The sequence below is a fragment of the Podarcis pityusensis genome (genome assembly GCF_964106645.2).
Source record: "Podarcis pityusensis genome assembly, chromosome: 4".
Classification (NCBI taxonomy): Eukaryota; Metazoa; Chordata; class Lepidosauria; order Squamata; family Lacertidae; genus Podarcis; species Podarcis pityusensis.
Window position 1 is genome coordinate 32346064 of NC_138027.1, and position 12862 is coordinate 32358925.

The 12862-nt window shown below is 41.6% G+C and overlaps 1 protein-coding gene across 18 annotated transcripts in view; it reads left to right on the forward strand.

Moving 5' to 3' along the window:
* The window catches only part of ZBTB20 (zinc finger and BTB domain containing 20), a 622933-nt gene that overhangs the window by 480511 nt on the left and 129560 nt on the right, over nucleotides 1-12862 (forward strand). The window contains exon 1 of one of the 18 annotated variants that reach the window (XM_081004312.1): nucleotides 6727-6763. The exons of the other annotated variants lie outside the window; for them this stretch is intronic. The gene's annotated coding sequence lies outside the window, so the exon portion shown is untranslated. Of the gene's footprint in view, nucleotides 1-6726; nucleotides 6764-12862 lie in introns of those variants that run through there. 18 annotated transcript variants of the gene reach the window in all.

A 12862-nucleotide genomic window follows, 5' to 3' on the forward strand; every position in this document is an offset into this window, starting at 1 on the left:
TAGCAGGCAGTAACAATACAGTATTGAAGCAAAAGGGATTTCTTTCAGCTATCTTAACAGGTTCTTTGTTAAATGGTTCCCATGTACAAGGCTCAAAGTAAGATGCTTTCAAGAGTTATGGTGTGGAATAGGAACGTCTGCATCATATGTGGCTTCCTGGTCTGTGCTGTGTGAGTATCCCATGTGGTAAGACATTTCCAGCTGCAGAGTAGATAGGAAAGGGCCAGTATTTCAGGAGATACCAGTTCCTTATATGTCCCATGAAGGAGAAACAGGTAGCAGGTGCTGGGGAATGCCTCTCTCTGGGACCCTGCAGAGTCACTGCTGGTCAGAGAGGGCATTACTGAGCTTGCCAGACAGTGTAAGGTGACTGGCTTCCTGTTGTTTTTCTAGGTTTATCATTGGTTCAGTCTGGGCTGGCTACATTTTCATAGTCATTCCTTGGTACCATTGTGAGTTTCAGTTGTGTGCATCTTCTTGTTCTCTGCCACTTCACAAACAGGAAGCTATCTGCTATTTTTTATCTATTTAACCAGAGATTAAGTGTGTACTCTCAGCTGGTTGTGCACTACCAACTTCTTGAGTCTTGTTTGCAATGGTGGTGGGGGAACAGAATGGGCAGGGGTCAAGATCCCCTTTGCACATTATCTGGTGGTTTTTCTTGAAATAGTAAGGGAAAGAGAACGTGGAGGAGGCAATCCGTGTCAACACTAACTGAGTTTGGTTTTTTCCTGCTTCAGCCACCTTTCTTTTCTGAATATCTTTGGTCGTGAACAACTTTTGATGTTTCTTTAAGGATGCTGAACTCCAACCACTAAAAACAGCATTTTTTTTAACATGTTGCATTACATGCTCTGAAAGCATGTGACAAAGGGATGGGGTACCTGTGACCCTATGGATATGCCACTGGACTATAATTCCTGTCTTCCCTGCATTGGACATGCTGCTTAGGGCTGCTGGAAGCTGAAGTCCAACAATTTCTGGAGTTACACATGTTCTCCATCCCTGTGATACCGCGACCTTGCTGAAGCTAAGCAGGTCTGGTGCTGATCAGCGCTTGGATGGGAGGCAACTGTACAATTCATATGTATACTACCTTGAATTCCACAAAAGGAAGGCAGAATTAGGATGGCCACTTAAGTACTCCCAAAAAAGAGGACAAAGATTTGTGTAAAATTTGCATGTTCTAATTTGCATATTTAGAAATAATTACTATAGTGTGTAGGGACGCGGGTGGCGCTGTGGGTAAAACCTCAGTGCCTAGGGCTTGCCGATCGCATGGTCGGCGGTTCGAATCCCTGCGGCGGGGTAAGCTCCCGTCGTTCGGTCCCAGCTCCTGCCCACCTAGCAGTTTGAAAGCACTCTTAAGTGCAAGTAGATAAATAGGGACCGCTTTCTAGCGGGAAGGTAAACGGCGTTTCCGTGTGCTGCGCTGGTGCTGGCTCGCCAGAGCAGCTTCGTCACGCTGGCCACGTGACCCGGAAGTGTCTCCGGACAGCGCTGGCCCCCGGCCTCTTAAGTGAGATGGGCGCACAACCCTAGAGTCGGACACTACTGGCCCTGACGGGCAGGGGTACCTTTACCTTTTACTATAGTGGGTGGTGCGGTCCCCACCATGTACCTGCGCTCTGCTGCTGGTTGGGTGCACCCTGGTCACCTCATTGAGGGCGCTCGCAATGGGCGGGGCGGGCAAAGGAGCCCCCATGAGTACCGGCCACAGATTGCTGATACCTTATACATTGGTGACCTTGTGTCCTACCTTACAGAGAACAGACCTTGTATTTGAAGGACTGACTGTATGGTTCATGTCAATAAGAACTATAAGTATGGAGAATCAGGGTGTTGAAGTTGTCCATCAACAGTTACTACCTGGGCAGTGGAATGATCAGTCACACAGTCTTCCCCACTGTGGTGGGATATATCGTATTTCTATTTCAATTACAGTCATCTTTTCTAAATCTGCATCAATACTGGTACATTGGTATGTAAATTTTATGCTAATCTGTGTCCTCTTTTTGGTAATACATAAGTTGCTACCCTACTGTGTATGAAGCATTAGCATACCAGCATGCCATATCCTGGGCCATGGTTCTCTGGCATGCTAATGCTGCATGCATAGGCTCCAGTTTCTTGATTTAAATAGATATTGGGCATGTCACAAAAGATAGTTTTTGTTGTGTGTCCAGCATCATATTTAAACCAATTTGGATCTTCTATCACTTCATTCTCTAATTTTCCTCCTTAAACATGTACGTATAGCATGAAAACATATCCTAGGTAGGTTTTCCATCATGCAGTTACAGAATTATAGAACTGATATAGCTTCACAATGCATATCATTTTGAAGATCATGAGCAAAGTGAGCAGTACTTTAAAAAAAAAAAAAAACAGCCCAGAAAACTTTGTACTATATATATTGAGATGGCAGTTGCTATTTGAAAATGCTAATTTATTTATTTATTTATATATTATTATTTTTAAAAAGAGCTTGCAAACATGGCAGAACCGCTGCTATTACTTCTCTTTCATGACTATATATATGTCATACCTGACATTTTAAAACACAGCCATTTCTTAATTAGCTGAGCATGCTTAAGGAAGGAAAAAAAGATTATGGAAAACTTAACAGCTGGAAACAATTCCACATAGCTGGATGATTTAAAAACAACTGAATTAATTTTATTGTAAAAGTTTCCCCAAAAATGTCATTTCAGGATTGAAAGAAGACAAAAGAAACTTGTTGGTAGCATAAGGAAACTCTTTTTAAGCAGCTTAAGTCACTGCAATACTTCTGTTTCCAAATTTGTAAAATAGGAAGAATAATGATTCAGTTCAGAAATATTACATCACCACAATAATACCATTACTATGTCCATGCAGACCCACATATTGGTTCTGCATCTATGCAGAGCAGCGTTCAGAAACTTCTGGAGTTGTTGGCGATGAAACATAAGCAGCGCTCAAGGGCATGGTGCACACCTTCTAAGTTCTCTTCTGATGGCTGTAGCAGTAGGTTTGTTCAGAATTTTTGCGCTTGTGGTCACAACTCCTCTTTGATTTCTTACCCTGTTGCTTCATTTCTCTATCTGCTAGTATTTCCCTTTTAGTATTGTTTTTTTACTTCTCTCTTGGAAGTCTTCCTCCAACCGCTTGTGTGCCCGTGGCACAGTGTGTGATCTTTATCTCTGCTCTGGTTTTATAGGTTAACTCTCTCCAAGATCCATGACTGTTGTCTGGTACGCTTGGGTCAAGGGCAATGGTTAGAGATGTGGCAGTGTTAAACTCTTCACATTATAGATGTGAAGGCAGAGAGAATATTTTATGTATTTGTCTGTCTGTCTGTCTTTTTGGCATACATGTATGCTGCCCTTTTCTTTAAAAGCTCCCCAGGGCAACTCATATATTAAAACAATAATAAAACAAATAAATCATTATTAAAAACTGTAGAAAGCAATGTAGCATGGCAGAGTGATAAAACCCAGCAGAACAATAAAACAATCAATTAAAACCCAGCTTCAGTGACATTTAGTTGCCTGGGCAACTAAATAGACTCTTCTCATGCAAAAAAAAAAAAAAAAGATAGCAACTCAGTGTGGTGCCAGATAAGACTCTATGAGGAGGGCATTCCATAAATAAGATGCCACAACGAAGAAGACCCTATACCTGGCCATTACCCACCTAACTTCAGAAGGTAGGGAGGCTCAGGTAAGTCTTTCTTATTATGCATATACCTGGTTCCTCAGCCATTTGGTCTGTAAAGATGAATTGGATTGAGTCTGTAAATAGATTAGCAGCCAGTTTAGTTGTTACTGCTGTAACTGGTCCCACTTATTAACCTGCAATGATATTTTGTACTAACAAAAGTTTCCAAACTGACTTTAAAGTCAACCCTATCTACAGCATATTGCAATAGTCTAGTCTGGAAGTGACTGAGGTGTGGATACGATCTCTGTGCCCTGTGATCTCTGTCCAGGAAGGGTTGTATCTGGTGCACCAGCCTTAGAAGGTGGAAGAGGCTGACTTCTGTGGATGTCATGTGTTCTCAGGTGACTATGTTGTATCTATCAGCATCCACAGACTTCAAAGCTAGGCCTTTTTTCAGGAAGCGCAATATCCTTTCAAGCAGGATTAACACACACACACTCCCAATCAGATGAACCATGTGCCAATGAAACCTCTGTCCGGTCTGGATTGATCTTCAGTTTATTATCACTCATTTAGTCCATTACTGACCCCAGACACTGATTAAGCATCTCCACTGCCTCACCTGCTTCTAATGAAAAGGAGAAGTAGTTGGGTGTCATCAATGTACTTATGGCACTTCAGTCTCCCAGCAACACCTAGTATTAACCATCAAAGCAGGAGACAAACCACTGAAGTAAATTGCTCCCAATTCTGAAACCGGAAAGCCTGTTCAGAAGAATACCATAGGCAATGGCTTATGGGGGGAAAGCTGGGAGAATTAGCAAGTTTGCTCTTCCCCTATCCCTCTCCTAGTATATGTGATCCATTAGAAAGAACAAGCCATTTTCCGTTCCAAAACAGGGCCTGGAGTTAGATTGAAATGGATTCAGATAATACATTTCTTTAAGAATGTGTGGAGTTGCATGGCTACTAACTGAAACCTTCGCTCCAGCAAGCCTATCCAGACACATAAATTGCAATCCTAACCATGTTCACATTCAGAATTCAATGGCGCTTACTACCAGGTAAGTGGAGTTAGGATTGCAGCCTATGTTTTTAACTTTTTTATTTTACCTGAGTATTTGGATAATTATATTGTTTTATATACCTCTGGGGCGCAAGCCTGGGCAGTGTTTCATATACCCCACTTAGATATTGTTTTATGTGGTTTATAAATTATTCTAAATAAATAAATGGCTTGAGCATGTTGCCCAAGATGAAAGTATCTGTGGTTAGATGAGCAATCTTTGAGTTTCTTTAGGAGTCTCATAGCTGTCTCCTCCAGGGTGGTTGTAGTCACCCCCTTCCACAAGAAGGCAGGTACATTCTGGACTTAAATTGTCATTAAAGGTAAAGGTACCCCTGCCCGTCAGGGCCAGTCGTGACCGACTCTAGGGTTGCGTGCTCATCTCGCTCAAGAGGCCGGGAGCCGGCGTTGTCCAGGGACACTTCCGGGTCACGTGGCCAGCGTGACAAAGCTGCTCTGGCGAGCCTGCACCAGCGCAACACATGGAAACGCCGTTTACCTTCCCGCTAGAAAGTGGTCCCTATTTATCTACTTGCACTTAAGGGTGCTTTCGAACTGCTAGGTGGGCAGGAGCTGGGACTGAACGATGGGAGACCCCCGTCGCGCGGGGATTCGAACCGCTGACCTTTCGATCAGCAAGTCCTAGGTACTGTGGTTTAACGCACAGCGCCACCCGCGGTCATTACCTTTGTCATTACCTTCCTGCTAAATGCTGGCTACTTTCTTAGCCAGGAAAGGTAGGAATTGAGCAGACAGGTAGTTGGCCACACTGCAAGGATGTGTTGTCCCTGACCACAGAAACTGAAGTTCATCCGTAGCATGTAGTTGAAGGCTGACATGAGTAACTTTATTTTTTAAGTGCTTAGTAAATAACCCAGGGGTTATTTGCCTCACACAGACCACCAAGTTGTAGGAGACTTGCTTAAGGCCACCTCACAGATAGTAACTTGTTAAATGGATACATCTAGCCTGTTTTATTTATATCCGGTTCTAGGATAGGGGGCAAAATAAACCGGTAACTTCTTGGTTCACAGCTAGGTGTCTTGGCGACTATATTTTATGAGCCTTCAATACATTATATTTGTACAAAATAGTTTGCACACCATAGTATACAGATCTGCTTCCAGTATGTACAGTAAAGCCTGCTTCATTTTTATTTACTAAAATAAGAACTGACTGCAGCTGTTCACACTTGTCAAATCTGTAGAGCCATCAGCTGTATAGGAGGGACTGGGCATTCATTTTGATTTCTGAATGATCAAAAAGGCGTATAATACACTTTCATATTGATGGATGGGTATGCAGTATTACTATTCAGAAGTGAAAAACATATGGGGAGGGGAATCTATTGACTCAAATGTCATATAAACCAGGAGGCCTATAAAGCTCCATTTTTATCTCATTATTTTATGTATTTGCTTTTTATTCTAGACTCAGACTTCAATAATTAAAGTCTAAATGTGGAAATAGGTCATTGTTGATTGTCAGGTCAGTAATGGTGCTAAGCCATGTCTCATAAAGTTAGAGATCTTGGAGCATCCTGCACAGTAGCAGAATAAGTGAGGTGTCTCTATTTTCAGATGTCCATGATGGAGAGGGGAAAGTCTATTGTTTCTTTGCTCAGTTTACAGGTATAGGGAACCTGTAGCCCTTCAGATCTTGCTGGACTACTATTGCCAACATCATTGGTCCTGCTAGCTGGCTGTGTTGGGAACTGGATCCCAGCATCTGGAGGGCTACAGTAGCAGTCAGGTCCAGAGTCATCTGCTTGTGTATGTGTTTGTGTGTGTATAAGGGAAAGTGCATTTATCTGAATCTTTTGTGTATATGAGAATGTGTTTGCCTGTATGTTTCTCACCAGCTATATGTGTGTTCCTCTTGCCTGGTGTGTATACACATGCCTGTTTCTTGTGTCATTCTCTCACTGCAGGTCTCCTGCCCATGACTCTCAGAAGCCTGGCTCTAGCCTGGCATAGCCCCTTTAAGCAGATGGTTTAGTTCAGAGGAAGTTTGGAGTGGAGAGTTTTCCCCCAGATCACACCTTTGTTACAGGTAGCCTTTTACCTGCATGTGATTAACACTCTTCCTTGACCCTGGACTACTGCTATCTTGACACCATGCCTTTTTGTGATAAGTCTTTTTGTGTCGGCTTTTGTTTCACTGGGACTTAGCTCTTGACTGCCAGTGATTTGTCCCAGTGTGGGATCCCTGGCTACCTTTGAACCTGAATTCTCCTATGGAGGTCAGCCATAGATGGAATAAGACAGATGGTATGGAGGTGGAAACAGCGCTATTAGACCATGTAGCCATCGTGCCTGACAGTGAAGGAAAGTATGCCATTCATTTCAGTGGCAGCTGAGGGGAAAGAAAATAATTAACCTTTAACCAAGCTGCAAGTTCGTTTCCATAATGTACCTGAATCTTCAGTTGCTGGCTCCCCTACTTACTGCCTCATTTATTTTATCACACAGCACTAAGGCCAAACCCAAAAAAATTAGAATTTTTGCACCTGCTAAAGCTAAGCATTGGCCCTTGTTTCTGGTAACTTTGTGGCGCTTGATGTTAAAGAAGAAAGACTCCCTATATAGTGGCATTTTGAGACGCACTGAAACAACTATCACTTGAGATTTGGACACATAAACCAGTTTCTGGCAGAATGCCATGAATTTCTCTGATCACAGAATTGTAGATGATAAGGTCCTAAGGATGCTCCAGTATTTAGAATGGATTGATCTATTTTGCAAGGTGCTCAGCACCTCTTTGAATCCTAGCAGCCTCAGCAGATCAGGCCCAGTTTCAGAACCCAGGCTATATAGCTAGGCCATCCATTCTGATCCCTATGTACTGCATCTTGTCTCCCAGAAGAAATTGCCCCATGACTTTACCCTAGTCTGCTGCCCCACCTCCTCCTCTTGCCTTACAATTGGTTGCTCTGATTCAGTGCTCCCACTATGCTGTGCCATGCAGTGACTTAACTTGCCTCCTCGCCTTGACATTCCTTGTCACCTATAGACATGACTGTTGCCCTGCAAACTCTCATCCAGACCCCTCTCAAGAGAGCAATTTTTCTTTCCCCCGGCCATTCTCTGGAGGGTAGGACTCGAACCAATGGCTTCAAGTTACAAGAAAGGAGATTCCAACTAAACATCAGGAAAAACTTTCCGACAGCAAGAACTGTTCAACAGTGGTACAGTCTCCCACGTGAGGTTGTGAGCTCGCCTTCCTTGGAGTTTTTTAAGCAGAGGTTGGATGACCATCCATCATGGATGCTTTAGCTGAGATTCCTGCATTGCAGGGGGTTGGACTAGATGACCCTTGGGGTCCCTTCCAACTCCACAATTCTATGATTCTATGTATGAAGATACTTTTCCAAAAATTCCCCATAGGGATGTGTTTCTTTTGTTGCTCTTTACAGCTAAAAGATACAAATGAAAGGCTTATAATATTCCAAGATGAGAATTCACCAATTTCTGTCCTTCAGTGGGTAATAATTGTAACTATTATTTGGTTCCCTTTTCACACTTTTTATGCAAGGAACGTAAACTTTACAAATGTGAATCAATTAAGCATGAAAGTTAACCACATGAAATATGCAACAATTAATTTTTTCTTCTTTCTTTTTCTTTTTTGAGTTGCTGCAGTTGATACACACTGTGGTTAAATGACCTGCAAGTCTGATCCTAAAATTAGCTGCACCAACTTGTGAAAAGTGAGAAGTGTCTACATTAGTGCAACAATACAAAACAGTGCAGTGCAGGAACTTGCTTACTTTTTTATTTAATATTCCACCCTTCATCCAAGGATCACAGGACAGTTTACAATATAAAAACACAAAAATGCATAACAACGAACAAAAATAATAACCCTCTATAGATGGGTGAAAATAGCACAATTTTTCCTCATGGTCTCGAAACAAGGAAAGTCTGTTCTTGCTGCTCCTTTCTAAAGCAGAAAGGAATGTGACATTGTGGAAGAAAAGTAATATTGGGTTGAAATGCTTGGTTGAAGGGAGGGGGGCACTAGCACCTCATTACATCTGGGACCTTAGGGTGAATAATAAACAAACAAACAAACAAAAATCTACAGGGTTTTTTTAGTATGTCCCACGTGCAGTTTGAGAAGGCGCAAACCTGTCTGTAGATCTGCCACAAAACCATTAAAAAGAATTAACACAAACACTACTTCCCTTTCTGTTTAGTGACTATTAGTGTCAAACAGATTAAAAGTAAAGACAAAAAGAGAGTTCTGTACAATTTATGTACGTACATCTTTATCTCCAACAGCAGTGCTTCTCTGGGAGAAATTCAGTGTCACACTCTTCTGATCATTACATCCATGCAACCATTTCTGCCTTCCAGGCAGAATCACACACACCCTACTGCTGTTCCGGGGGTTCTTCTGACCCCGCAGAGCCAATTTGGGGGATGTATAGGAGGAGGAGAGGGAAGAAGAGTGTTGTGTTAGTGGGGGCCATTGTTCTGTCTTCTGCCAGTGTGCCAGATTAGCTAGTTCTGTCCCTCTGTGTTTAGGTGCTGAATTAAGGCATAATGTTAGGGCAATTTAAACACCAAATATCAAATGTGAATCTAGCCAGTTCCTGCCTTCAGTGAAGATCATGGTAGTGTTAACTCTCCACTGTAATATGTGCTATAGAAGAATTTTGGGAAGGGCCATAGCTTTTTTTTTGCATGCAGATAGTCCCAAATTCAGACCCTGCAATTTCCAGGTAAGGCTGGGAAAGACTCCCTGTCTTTAGATGTGATGTGATGTGATATTCAATAAATAATTTTCTATAAGAGTAGGTATAGAGACTGCTACTCCATTTATTACCTAATGCCTCCCACAGCACCCAGTTTCCAAACTTAGGCAGTCTTCCTGTTGAGATTTAAGCAACCGAAATTAAAGAAAGAGCTGAAGCTGTCAGAAAAGCAACATATTATTCCACTTTAGCATCCTGCACTCTGACTCACAGCCATAGGGCCCACTATTTATGAGACACATGGAGCCAAACTAAAATGTTGTTAAGAAGCCCATCAGCTTTCTTTAATTTATAACAGGTTCAAGGAACCAGTTTTTATTGTGATTGCAGCATATAGGAGGAGGAGATTTAACTCTTTCACCCCAACCAAAATCTGATTCAAAATGACCCCAGACTGCTATTAGCCCCAAAGGCAGCCCCCATCCATGTTAATAGTAGTGTGGGGTTGATTCTTGTCAGGGTCATAGTAGAGGAGGAAAATTCCCAAGTTTCCCTCCCCATACCCTGCTTTCCTGATGAAAACTGTTTCTGCTGTTAATGTGGTTTTTTGTTTTGTTTTTGGGTGTGGGGAGGAGATTTCTAATGATGCATGTAGTTTGGTCTACATAGACATAAACTTCAAATGGTACAGATAAACTTGGTTTGTTTGTTCAGAGTGCTTCATATCAGAGACATTAAAGTGAGAGCAAATATTAGCCATTTCTTGCAGATTTGTACCCCACAATATCACAAAATAACACGTCAGCTTTCAGGTTATATATTAAAACAACACATATGTACTTGCCAGAAACAAATGATTTAGTAAAATATACAGCATGTGTACCTTTAACCTAACATTCTTTACAGGGGCAACTTCCAGAGGAATTGCTGTGTTGGTCTGTTGCAACAAATGAGAGAGGGAAAGAGAGTTTAGCATTTTAAAGACTTATGTCACAATAAATTGATTGGCCTGGTCTTTAGGATGCCACAATACTCTCTCTTGCAGAGTTCATGAAAGCACAGTTAAGTAAGAAATACAAACTGTAATCTTGAATAAAAGTCAGGAGAATACTTTCTTTGCACCAGTTTCTTTACGTATTCACTGATAGGAGGAGTGGAAATGTCTTAAACTCTTTATGTAGCTAGCTGAAATATTAGTTTTATTTTGAGGGAAATAATCCTGTTTCATTTGTCTTTCCCAAATATATACAGTCATGACCTAAGGATGGTGTTGTGGATACAGATTAGATATAGATAGAGTGTGTGTGTGTGTATTTGTATCAGTAGCTTCTACAAGAATAGCTAAAATAACCTTTCTTTAGCAAACAATATTCCCAGCTAAAGTAAACTTTGATTACACAGACAATAGGATCTTTTGTGCTGATGGAAACTCCAGCTTCAGTAGCCAGTAGGTCTTATTGGACTGGCTTGTATTGGCCTTTTAGGTCAAAGTCAGGGCATCCAAGTCAAGAGATCACAAATCTTTAATATCAAATAGAATATGAATAAATGGCAAAAGTATATAAAGCCAGTTCAAACGTCACAGAAGCCTTTGGCACCAGGGAAAATGACTGAAATAGCTTGCAAAGTGAATTATTTCTCCTGTCAAATCATTTGACTCTTCGAAATTCAGATCAGAAAGTGAAGATCTTTAGCTCTTTGCTATGTTTTAAGTAAATCTGTGATATGGTAGTTAAAGCTCTAGGGGCCTGGAGATAGTGTTAAATGCAGCCCAAATGCTCCTGAAAATGAGTTGTATAGTAGCCTATGAGTTGGTCTGCAATGGCCTCAGGAAATCCCCCTGGCTATGTTGGTCTTTTTTTATTAGCTACATGGCTCAGGCCCAAAGGGGAACCTTGTATCACCTTCCTGACCAGAATTGATCATACATTATGTCTGAGATATGATATTTTATCATCTCCTTATTTTCAAGCAATTATATCTCTGCCCTTCCTCCTGTAGGAAACATGGCATCATTCTTGCTTGAAAAATACATTGCAGAGATTTTGTCTCATTGTCTGTTTGCCTGTTCTTGTCAAGAGGCTATTTTCATGCTTCACACAAACAAGAATAAAAAGTGCCCTCATTTACATGTAATACTAACCCATGATTTAGCATTATGAGGACAAACGTGCAGTTGTCGGCTTTGCGTGGCACTTCTTATCTTCCTCCAGAATGGCTGTGAGTTTGAAAGTTTTCACTGCTTTCCCCCCCAACCTCAGCTTGTTGCAACATGCAAACCAGGATAAACTGATTAAGTCTTATCCATGGTTTGTAAAAAATGGATTCTAGTAAACCAAAATTCATCCCAGTTCAGGTATTGGATGAAACTACAAGCTGTGGTTAAATTATAGTTTAAGTTTGCTCCTGGCAGGGAAATTGCGCAAATCCAAGGCTCACACAAACTCATCATCATACCACTAAACTATGGTTTAGCATTATGTGCAAATGCAGCCATTGTCTCACGGAAGAAAAGATAAGTTGGAAGGTTAGAAAAGGAAAAGGAATAATGGATGATTAATGTTTTCTTTCTCCTACATAATGTCTGAAGCAGAATTTCTGTGCAAACCTTTCTGTCGTATGTTGAGGTGACCCTGATGCAAGGACAACTTGCATGTCCTACTATTTGAAGAGACATACAAACTCTGCTTTAGGAATTACAAAGAAGCAGAAAACAGTAAGCAAATGTTACTACACTTTCTTTCAGCCCTGCATTCTGTATACGTCTGAAACAGATCTGAGGCTTTTATTAGTCTTCTATGACTAAAGTGCCTAGTGTATTTGACAGGCAGGGTAGTCTTAGTGGGAGAAGACCATTTTCAGCCTTCCTATGAGGTCGGACTTCTCCCCCTGCAACACTCATATCAAATAAGGCCCCTCCATCCCCACTGCTGCTCAGATTTGACACAGAACAGGAATGTAGAAAAAGGAGGGTCAATGGGATGAAAGAGAAATGTGAGCAAGTGAGAGTATGTCCCATAGGACTTGGAGACATGCTTCAACATTTGTGGGGTGAAGGGGCCATCACATTGAAACCAATGGATTGTTGCCCACCACCCGAATCTCTGAGTGGTACGAGATTCCAGAGGTTCTACTGTTTGTGTTTCCTTTGGAAATGAGGCACAGCAGAGTCTGTGATGTCTTTATGATATATGGTTTATTTACACACACACACACATATATAACATGAACCTATGATGGAGGGGTATACAGCATTAGCACCCCAAAAGTGGCTTGTTTCTCCCGTAGCTGTAGCCTTGGATTCAAACAGAAATCAAACATTGCTCTCAAACATTGCTCTGACTTTCTCTCCAGCTTGCTTCTGAAGGGAGAGACCCCATCCATTTGCTATCTCACACAGAGCCCCTTTCCTTTCCTTTCCTTTAATGGCCCATCATCCAGGCTATCACCTC